Below are 11054 nucleotides of genomic sequence, written 5' to 3'. Positions count from 1 at the left end.
CGCTGATGTAAAAAAGAAGGTATTCTTACCATTTGCAACAGCATGGATGGAACTGGAGAGCATTATGCTATGCGAAATAAGCCAGTCAGAGAAAGATAAATATCACATGATCTCACTCATTTGTGGAATATAATGAACATCATAAACTGATGAACAAAAATATATACAGAGACTAAGAAGCATGGAACAGACAGTCAAACTACAGCAGGAAAGCAGGTGCAGGTTTTGAGAGTAAGAGATCAACTGAAGGAATTGTATGCATTCATAAAGGATAACCAATGGACACAATCATGGGGGCTGGGGTGAGGGCATGTGCCAGGGGGTAGTGGAGGCCAGGAGGAGATCAATGGGTGAAAAAGGAGAAATATATATATATTACTATTTGTCATACTTTAAACCAGCCGTGGGCAAACTATGGCCCTCGGGCCAAATCTGGCCCGTTCGGCTGTTCTATCCGGCCTGAGGAGCCGAAAGAGCGGAGGGTTCTCTTGCTCTCCCCTCCGCTCCTTCACCGCCCACCCCTGCTTTAAACAATTAAAAAGTGTTGTCTACAAGAAACTAAGTTAAATACAATGACACATATTTATTAAAACTAAAGGGATTAATAATTATATAGTATACTAACACTAATCCAAAGAAAGCAGGAGTAATTAAATTACTTTCAGAGAGAGCCAACTTCAGAGATAGAAAAATTATCAGGAACAAAGAAAGGCATTTCATAATGATAAAAGGATAATTCTCTAAGAAGGCATCACATTCTTAAATTTATGTCCAACTAACAACCAAATGTCCGAATCTATAGGGTGAAAACTGATAGATCTGCAAGAAAAAATAAATAAATAGATCATAATAGCTGATGAGTTTATAATTCCTCTATCAGTAATGGGCAGATCCAGCAGGCAGAAAATCAGTAAGAACAAAGTTGAACTCAATAGCACCATTAATTAACTGGATCTAATTGATATCTATAGAATAATTCATTCAGAAATAAAATGAGAGGAGGGGGTAGGTGGGGACAGGATATATCTGTAATACTATCAACAATAAGAAATCGATTTGAAAATTAAAAAAAGAAACCACTAATAAAATATAAAAAAAACCTACAAAAACAAAATATACATTCTTTTTAACCTCACATGATTCACTAAGATATTCCACATTTTGGGCCATAAAATAGACCTTAACAATTTTAAAAGAATTGGGATAATACAATATATGATCTCTAACCACAGTATTAAAGCTAGAAACCAATTACAGGAAGATATCTGGAAAATCCCAAATACATGGACATTAAACAACACATTTCCAATAATACATGTATCAAAGAAGAAATCTCAAGACATGTTTAAAATGCTTTACTTTATCAAAAATGATACTACAACTTAAAATTTGTTAGATACAAAAAGTCATTACTCAGAGTAAAATGTATAGCATCCAATGCCTAGAGAACAAAAATAAAAGGTTTAAAATCAATAATCTAATCTTCTGCCTTAGGAAACTAGAAAGAGAAGAGAAAATTAAATCCAAAGTAAACAGAAATAAATGAAATAAGGAAAATTAGAGCAGATGTTAGAAAATGAGAAGTCAATAGAGAAAATCAACAAAACCAAAGCCTATCTCTTTAAAAAGTTCAGTATAATTAATTAGCTTCTAGCTAGGCTACATAAGAAAAACACACACACACACACACACACACACACACACAAAATGCTAATTTCCAAAATGAACAGGAGAAAATATTTTACTGACCACTTTTATAATGAAAGAAAATCATGTTGCAGGGTCGAAAGAATAATAAAACTTCTTAAATGGAATTTATTGTATTAGTTCATCATATGAGTCATTGGTATACTAAGAGATTAGAAACTAAATATAACTAGAATAAATCAGTTTTAATAATCTATAATTAGCCTTTAGAGAATTAGAGATGTTTGAAGCTGACATCTTCCGGGAAAATTCAAATGAAGCAGATGACAAATCTTAAAAAAACCAATGCTGAGTTTCATCTTTGTTTATGTTTTAAAAAAATTTTGATATAAAAATTAAACTTAAAATAAAACTAAAGGTCCAGAAATGACAGCTGTCCTGGCAAAGTATATTAAGATTAAAATGAGGAAAATGAAATGTTACATGTTATTACATGTTTTGATATATAACATCTTAGGTAGTGGTTTGATTTGGCTCTGTCATAATAAAATTTATACCTGTGAATAAAATATAGAACAGTGACTCCCACAAAAAGTAATATTTACATTTGAGGAATGGTAATCATGATAACAGGTAATGATAACCACAAAAACAGTCCTGGTGATATTAACTTAAGAGTCACGTAGTAAATGAAACTGATTTTTGAAGAATTTTGAGTATAACTTCAAAATGACTTCTGAGTTAGTATACTAGTTGTAAGCAGAGTGCTGGTGGTATACAAACTTATAGGCATACTGTTTAAAATTTTATATTTTTCAGTGTGTATACTTTCTTTAGGTAGCCATTTAAGGTGTATATATCAAAAAGAAGATATCTGAATTTGCCTCATAAAAGAAAATAAGCAATATTGAGAGTTCATTTAAGACATTAAGTTATTCCACAGAAGATTTAATTATCTCTCTATATAAAAGGCTAATATGCTAAGGGTCTGTCTGGGTAATGATGTCACAGAGCAATGCCTGGCTTCCTCTCCCTAGAAACTAGCCTCCTTGAAGTTTCTTCAGCCCAGGAACACTACTTGCTTTATAACCAGGTGGAAACACTTTGCACTGTAGCCAGATGTCTGTGAAGTGTTTTCTCATGCCTCATCTCATTTGATCCTCACAGAAGTCCTGGAGTAGGTAGATAGGAGACTAGGTGGAATCCTATTTTCTTTCCATTGGCCAGAAAATGAAGATTTAGAAAACTTAAGAAACTTGACCCAACTGAAAAGAAGTAAGAAATGGTGGACCTTGAAAATGACTTCAGGTTTTCTCACTGCGCAGAATATAGTCAAACACTGCTGCAGTTAAGCATTTTACCCTTTGTTCTCTCTGCGTGATCTACAATAATAATCTGCTTCATGTTGATATTTACTGCGATGCTGCTGACAATTACCTGAAAGAGAAATTGGGGTGCTTCACTGTGCTGGAAAAAGTTTAGCCACACCAAAAAACAGGTCTATTTATTCTATATCTATAAAAGGCTAAGTTGACTTGTGCAGGCACGATACATATAAAGCTCTCACTGGTGTCAATCACCCACGTGTGTTTCGGTCTGTCATTGTGGACTGTGAATTTGGTTGACACTTCTATTATAGAGAAAGGGCAAATAGTGATATTAAAATATTTCTTCTAATTAATTTCCTTTCAGTGTGCACAAATCTGTGCATATGGTCACTAGTATATTTCATAACCAGTAAAGTTTGGTCAAAGAACTTTAGAAAGTGAAGAGCTCAAACAGAGGAAGAGAAAAGATGCACTGAAATATTTTTTTAATTATCTTCAAAGAAAAATGGAAAGATGAAAGGAAGAAAAGGAGGAAGAGAAGGGGGGAAGAAAGAACAAAGGAAGGGTAAATTGAGATTCTTTTAAACAGGATCTTACTTTGAATATATTTCACTATATTATACTAAGACAAATAAGAGGACCAGACAGTAGCAAGTGAATATTCAATTGCAGGACTAGAATTCCTGCTTGAAGGAAAATAGATCATTGTATTCCCTTTCCTGTGGAACCTACATTTCTTTTATGTTTCAGGATTTCAATGCAAGATTACAAATTGTTGGCTATTAAACCCACTGATGTCTACATTTCTGAATTCATATTTTTTTGTATGGCTATGGGTTAAAATTTGTAGGAAGGGAGCTCCTGGTAGATTTGGAATGGTGAAGTTAAGTAAAGCTATTGTTCCTGAAAGGTCATGGAGACCAGACACATAGGCAGACAGATTTATAGTAGCTTCTCAGACTTCTAGGTGAACATGCACTCTGCTGCTTTGGAGACATTTGGTGAGAGCTTTCACAAATATTTAAGACTTGCATCACTTTCCTGGTGAACTTTTAAGAGCCATTTTCATTGGTACACCAAGCTGAGTTTCTCAGTAAACTTTATATTCAGCTTCTAGTTCACACTTAAAGTCTGTTCACATTTTTTTCCTCTTCCTGAATTTTATAATATATCTTGTCATTTTCATTAATGTTTGGAGTGGCTCTATTTTCTTGATGAAATCCCAACTAATATAATTACTCATAGTAACAAGTAGTTCATTTTTCCATATTAAGTATTACTTTTAAATGAGAATCTCAGTTTTAGAGAAAAATCACTTTGGAAAGGAAGAGGGTTAATGGGCAAATACTTCATTTGACCTTTCCAATCTATATATTTATATATATTGTCTCCTTATAGCAAGTTCTTACTCAAGTTTCAATACTCTTTGTCAACTAGAAATATGTACTTATGATTTTTTTCCCAATTCCAAGTTAACATATAGATTTTTCTTAACTCATTCAAGACCTTCAACACTCTACCAATCATCTTATTGCACTCCTTTTCATATTAATAACTAGAATCTCTTTAGCAAGACACATCTAATCTAATAAAAGAGAAACATGCAAATTGACCACACCTCCGCTATGCCCCAAGCCACACCCACCAGCCAATCAGAGCAAATATATGCAAATTAACCAAACCAAGATGGCAGTTGGCAGCCACAGAGCTGGAGCAAGCAGGAGGCTTGGTTGTCCTGGCGATGGAGAAAGCCAAGCTTCCTGCCTGCCCTGGCCCACTGTGGTCTCCACTCAAGGCAACAAAGTTTCAATTATAGAAGACAAATAAATCCCAGATACCTGCTTCCAGCCAGCCTCAACTGGGAGCTTGGGTTTCTGGGGGCCATGGCCAGCCTGAAAACAGCCATCAGCCACTCACTCAGGCTGGCCACACCCTCATGAGGTGAGGGTCCCTGCTGGGGGCTTGACCAGCCTGCAAACAGCCATCAGCCCCTCACCCAGGCTGGCCAGGCACTCCTATATAATAAAAAGATAATATGCAAATTGACCCTAACAGCAGAATGACTGGGAATGACTGGGAATGACTATGACACACACTGACCACCATGGGGCAGATGCTCAATGCAGGAGCTGCCCCCTGGTGGTCAGTGCACTCCCACAGGGGGAGCTCTGATCAGCCACAAGGTAGGATGATGGCTGCCAGTACAGCGGTGGTGGTGGGTGCCTCTCCTGCCTCCTCAGCAGTGCTAAGGATGTCCAACTACAGCTTAGACCTGCTCCTTGCTGGCAAGTGGACATCCCCCAAGGGCTCCTGGGCTGCCAGAGGGATGTCTCACTGCCAGCTTAGGCCCAATCCCCTAGGGAGTGGGCCTAAGCCAGTAGGTGGTCATCCCCCGAGTGGTCCCAGACTGTGAGAGGGCACAGGCCGGGCCAAGAGACTCCCCCAAGTGCACAAATTTTTGTGCACCAGGCCTCTAGTCTCAAGTTATAATTTCAAAAATAATTCTTCACATTATTTTAACAATATGCTTTGTTACTTCAGCTGATAACTATGAAACTGAACTTTTCATTATTGCTGCCAAATTATATATAATCAATATTAATTTAATAACTATAATACTAATTTGATCACTATTAAACTGCATTCTTGTGAAGGACTAATAATAAATAAACAATTATTTCAAACACTTCAAATTGTATTATTTGTACAGATAAACAGAGCCTTTCTAGAGTTAGAAAGCAGAGCTTCATTCTTTTCCAGTGAGAATTTCTCACTGTCAATGCACTTTACTAGCAAATAGATAAAAGTAATATTAATATTTTCAGGTGCTAGAAACAAATTGAGGTCTTTGTTAATAATGACTTAGGAAACGAAAGTTATTCATGAGTGGAAATTATTTTCCCTAAAGGAATTTTAAGTTTGAAATACAGGATTCTCCACTTCAGGCCCCCAAAAGGTTGGTGTTGGCACAAGGTGAAATAGAAAAAGAGAAAGAAGATGTGTTGATAGAAAGGAAAAGATAAATTTTCACCATAATATAGATATCATAACACCAATAAGTGTTGGATTTTTTTTTCTGGAAAAGTCTCTAATCAAAACAAACTTTACCCAAAATTTCTGAAATCCACTATTTTGAAATTTAACATAGATCCAAGCAGTTTCAAGAAACCCATCCTTTAAATCACATAAAAAGTTAAGGACAACATAGTAATGTCAGATATTCACAATTCCATCAGGATTAATTTAATCAGATGCTTTCTTTTGACCACATTGATATACACTGAGAGACTAGGGATATTTATAGAATTGGTTAAAGGGGGAATCCATGAGGGAATTAAACATATAGGCTTGTTGTGTGTTCATTTTTGTTTGTTTACAGGAAGTTTTTGATTTCTTTCTTGATCTTATTCATAACCCATTCATTGTTTAACATCATGTTATGTAACCTTGATGTGTTTGAATATTTTGGGGAGGGGGCTTTTAAAATAGTTGAATTCTAATTTAATTCCACTATCATCTGAGAAGGTGCTTTATATTATTTTAATCTACTTGAACTTGTAGAGACTTGTTTTCTGCCCTAACATGTGTTTTATCTTAGTTAATAACCCATGTGCCCTTGAGAAGCATGTATATTCTGCAGCTTTGTGGTAAAATGTTTTGTTAATGTCAAATAAATCCATCTGACTCAGTGTGTCCTTGTTAATTTTCTGTCAGGAAGACCTATCCAGTGAAGTCAGTGGAGTGTTAAAGTCCCCTACTATGACTCTAGTGTTGGTGATCTCTCCCTTAAAGTATTCTAGAAGTTTTTATATAAATATAGGTGCTCATATTTTGGGTGCATATATGTTTACCAGAGTTTTATACTCTTGTTGGATAGATCCCTTTAGTATTATGTAGAGACCTTGGTTGTCTCTTGTGGTGACCTTTATTTTGAAATCTATTTTGTCACATATGAGTATTGCTACTCCAGCTTTTTGTTTTGTTTTGTTTCCTTTTTCATGGAAATTTTTCCATCCCTTCAATCTCTCCCAGTGTGCATCTTTTGTTCTGAGGTGTTTCTCTTATAGACAACATATAGTTGGGCCATACTTTTGTATCCATTCAGCTACCCTTTGTCTTTTGATTGGAACATTTAATCCTTTTGTGTTTAAGGTTATTATTGATAAGTACTTATATATTGCCATTTTAATTCTATATGCTTAGATTTTTCTCTCTGTTTCTTCTTCTCATTTAGCAGTCCCTTTAGCATTTTTTGCAATGCTGGCTTGTTGGTAATGAACACCTTTAGCCTTTTTTTTTTTTTTTTTTTGTCTGGGAAGCTTTTAATTTCACCATCTATTTTGAATTGTAGCCTTGCTGAATATAGTAATCTTGGTTTTATAAATGCTTGATTTTCATTACCTTGTGTAAATCATGTCATTCCCTTCTGGCCTGTAGAATTCCTGATAAGAAATCAGTCGAAAGTCTTATGGGAGCTCCTTTGTAGGTAACAAATTGCTTTTTTCTTGCTGCCTTTAAGGTTCTTTCTTTGTCTTTAATTTTTGACATTTTAATTATGATGTGTCTGGTCATTGACATGTTTGGGTTCCTCTTGCTTGGGACTCTCTGTGTCTCTGGAAACTTGTGTGACATTTTCCTTCACCAGGTTAGGGAAGTTTTCTGCCATTATTTCTTCTAACATTATCTTTACCTTGCTCACTTCCTTCCCCTTCCGGAACACATTTTATGTAAAGATGTTTCATGTCCCACAGCTCCCTTAAGTTTTCTCCTGTATTTTAATTGTTTTTTTTGTTTTTGTTCTCTGATTGTGTAATTTTTTTCTACCCTGTCTTCTAATTTACTGATCCAATCTTCAGCTTCCCCTAATCTGTTGTGTATGCTTTCCAATATGTTCTTTATTAGTGCTATATCATTTTTTTTTTATTTCTGGACATTCTTTTTTATACTTAGTATATCTTTTCTCATGCTTTTGCACATCTTTATCATCATTATTATGAACTCTATATCAGATACATTTCTTATTTCCATTTCATTTATCTATTCTCTGGAGAATTCCCTAGTTCTTTCATTTTTTTTTTCTTTCCCCATTTTAGCTTCCCATTTGGGTTTGTGACTATATTTTATGTAGTTCTGTTACACTTCCCAATCTCTGGTGCAGGACAGTGTCAAATGCATTTTCTGGCCAATTATATTAGGCAAAGTCTCAAAGCCTGCATTGACCCACATTTCATTGCTGACTGATCGTATTCAATCTTGAATTGCCCTCACACAATAATCCACAGGTGTGACAAGAGGTTTTCCAACAGGGTGGGGCAATTTCTTCAGCCTAGAGCAGTGATGGTGAACCTATGACACACGTGTGAGAGGTGACATGCAAACTCATTTTTTTGGTTGATTTTTCTTTGTTAAATGACATTTAAATATATAAAATAAATATCAAAAATATGTCATTGTTTTACTATGGTTGCAAATATCAAAAAATTTCTATATGTGACACGGCACCAGAGTTAAGTTAGGGTCATTCAAAATGCTGACATGCTGAGCTCAAAAGGTTCGCCATCACTGGCCTAGAGACTAATTGTTATTCTCATTCTCTTAATGAGTCTCAGAAGATCCACACAATGGGGTAAAGGGTTTTCCAATAGGGTGGGTCAACTGTCTTCCCCTAGGCAAAAACCACCTGGATAAGAATGGTCTGCCTAAGAAAGATGACCTCTTCAGCATGAGAGAATGGCTCCACACAGGACACTTGGGTTTTTCCTTCTGAGCTTTAACTTCAGTGCCCCCAATCCTGGTTTCTACTCACACAGTTCCAGTCCACTCTGCCCTCCCTATGCTAAACCCAAGGTGAGTGGCTTCACAGTAAATTTTGATCATAGGCTTTTTAAGAGGGTGCTTGTATTTCCAGCCATCTTTCTCTGGCAGACAGCAACCCTACTGCTTTTGAAAGCCAGATGTTATGTGGGCACCTTTCTCAGTTCTGGTGCTCTCTGCTGGAGGTCCCAAAGTTCTCAATGGCAACCACTAAAGTTGATATATCTCTCCAGAACATTAGCTGCAATCTGTGGGATCCTGAGCAGCTTGTTTGTGACTCTGCCTTCCCTACCAGTCTCTATGCAGTTGCTGCTTTCTGTCCTTGGTTATCAGGGTTCTCTCCAGATAGCCTTCACGTCATTATTCAGGAATTTTTGTTTTTGTTTTTGTTTTTGTTCTTTTTCTTTTGTATTTTTTTAAAAATATATTTTATTGATTTTTTACAGAGAGGAAGGAAGAGGGATAGAGAGTTAGAAACATCGATGAGAGAGAAACATCGATCAGCTGCCTCCTGCACACTCCCTACTGGGGATGTGCCTGCAACCAAGGTACATGCCCTTGACAGGAATTGAACCTGGGAACCTTGAGTCCTCAGGCTGACACTCTATCCACTAAGCCAAACCGGTTAGGGCTTCTTTTGTATTTTAGTTGTAATTCCAGTTTGGTCCTGGGAGTGTGTCTCTGTAGCATCCACTTCCTCCACCATGCAAATGGGTGTTTCTAAATTTGATTTCAATGCCTTGCAATAATTTATGTTGACCACTTTGTACTTCTTATCTCCCTCATAACAGTATCCTGTCATTTCATGCTGCCATCTGTTTTCCTTGGCACTCCTATTTTAGGGTCTACCTAAATTCATTTTTTCTTGTAATTTAACATACTATAAAATCTCTTTTTCACAATATCTTCTTCATACAAACACTGGTCTCCTTTCATATTCTATCATTTTCATATTCTTTGAGGTGAACGATTCAATAAGCAAATCAATTTCAACCAGGCAGTGAACACGCCTTTATTCTATGAGTAAGTAATTAGTTTTCACTACCCCATAAGCATTACTATGACACTTGTATTTTGAACAACCAACATTTTCTGTAGAAATAGCACATTTTAACTAGGCTTTTTGTTGTTAAAAAATGTCATTCTGTTTATGAAAATCCTATTCTGAGCACTAAATTGGAGAATATTTTATATCTTATAAAATTTAGTGCATATTTTACCATGAAGAGTCTAGTAAAAACATTAAATTAGTCTTGAGTACAGTTTGCAAAACATTTTGAAGTACTATTGGCAAGGAACTAGGTATATAAGCTTGTACGATGATACAGATTAAACCTATTGTCCTGTCTTCATATTTTAAACATTTTGATTTGGTAACATATCAATTGAATAATAAATCAAAGTGTTAAATGTCAAAATAGTTCTCATGCTATTGAGTTACTTATAAATTTCAGCCATTTTTAAATTATTAGATAACAAAAATAGGTACTTCATAGAATCACCATTCTCTATGTACAAAGCTAAACAAGCCCTTATCCAGCCTGTTTTATTTTTGTTGTTTGTTTTAATAAAAATAGTAAGTGTCCTCAGCATAGTTGATATGAATCAAATCAACAAGTGTGTCCATATTTTAAAAAAATACTAAAAAGAACTTTCTACCTTTCTATTTTAAACATTGTTTAAGAGCAGATTTGAAAAATTTAGAATATTTTTGTTTTATTTCAGTGAAATGATTGTTATTATTTGTTGGTTGTTTTTTATAAAATATACATAACCTACATAAAAATAATGAAAGTTTATGGTAAATACATACAATTCATATAGTTAAAAGAGGGGTAATCTACAACACACTTTAAAAAGTAGATTGTGTAGTAGAGTGTCAAAAAAGCATATAAATGTAGTATAAAATATGTTCTTCTCAATTCCTGAGTTTTATTTAAAAATGAACTCTGGGTTAAGATGTATAGTCAGATATACATATAATAAGGATTTTCTTTGATTGCCAGCATTAAATGAAATTCATAAAAGCACTACCAATGGCTTGATATACACATTTATAGTATCTCTACCAAACTCTAATGAAAATGTCAATATTATAAAAATCCTTAGAGATGAAAACATTTAGTCAAAAAATGAATAAAATTAAGAAGTAAAACTCAAAATTGATATTGTTTGATAGTTGGTAGGTTACTAAATCTGTTTGAGCCTCAGTTTTCTTATCTGTATCATGCCATCTACATAGATTTGTTATGGTGATTAAATACA

This window comes from Myotis myotis, unplaced genomic scaffold, assembly GCF_014108235.1.
Source record: "Myotis myotis isolate mMyoMyo1 unplaced genomic scaffold, mMyoMyo1.p scaffold_m19_p_4, whole genome shotgun sequence".
Classification (NCBI taxonomy): Eukaryota; Metazoa; Chordata; class Mammalia; order Chiroptera; family Vespertilionidae; genus Myotis; species Myotis myotis.
Note: the sequence above shows the minus strand (reverse complement) of the source record.